Genomic DNA, 964 nt, shown 5'->3' with positions numbered 1-964 from the left:
GGACCCTTCCCGCAGTCAGAGGGCAGCCACGCACGGAGGCGGAGGTCCAGCCTCGGCGGCAGGGCTGTCGCGCACGCCGGCGTCCCCACCGCCGCTCCCCAAACGTGCCACCACCACGACCTGGCGGAGGCGCCCGAACAACAACAACGACAGAAAGGCCGGGCTGCCCCCCGGTCCCCGAGCGACATGAGTAAGCACGCCACACCGTGCCCCAACTCCGGACGGCCGCCGCCGGCCGACCCGCTGCCACCGAAACGCGTTTCCTAATCTCCAGGCGAAAGTTGCCGAAAACCCATTCTGTGAAAGGCCGTATCTTGGTGACGCCTGCCCGCTCCGCGACCAGCGACAGCCCGCCCCGGCCCGCAGGGGCTCGGGTGGAAGTTGGGCCCCGGCCCGGTGCGTGCTCCCGCCGAGTAAGTGTGCTCCCGGCCTCGGCGCCCGGCGCCCAGCGCGGCGCCGTTCCCAAAACTTGCGGCCGCCGCGCCCGCGGCCGTGCGGGTCGGGGTGGGGGAGGGGCGGGAAGAGTCCCCCGACTTCCTAATAGATCACTCGGGGCTGAACACCCGGCTCCGCGAGCCACAAAAGTTCGGGGGCGGCCGGTTGACAAAGGCCGGCGCCCCCCCCACCGCGTCCCCGCTCCCCCCCCCAGACACCCCCCCCCCGGGGCGGGCGGCGAGACCACCCGGCCGCGGCGTTTTGACAGCTCCGCGAGTGTCCCACGGCGGGACCGCTTTGTAGTTGACAAGGCGCCGGTGCGCGGACGACCTGCGTGCGCCTCGCCGTGAGTCCGTCCGACGACCCGGCTAGGCCGAGAAGAATCTACGAGAAATTTCTCCAGAAAGAGCAGCCCCGCGAAGAGCCAGCGCGAGGGCCAAACTCCAAAGTAAAGTGCGGCGGCGGCGCGAGCCGTCGGGGCCCCGCCGGGCGGAGTGCGGTGCGGGGCGCCCGCTGGAGGCCCGGGCCG

This window comes from Suricata suricatta, chromosome 2, assembly GCF_006229205.1.
Source record: "Suricata suricatta isolate VVHF042 chromosome 2, meerkat_22Aug2017_6uvM2_HiC, whole genome shotgun sequence".
Taxonomy (NCBI): domain Eukaryota; kingdom Metazoa; phylum Chordata; class Mammalia; order Carnivora; family Herpestidae; genus Suricata; species Suricata suricatta.
The sequence above is the reverse complement of the archived record's forward strand: the minus strand, read 5'-3'. Positions refer to the sequence as shown.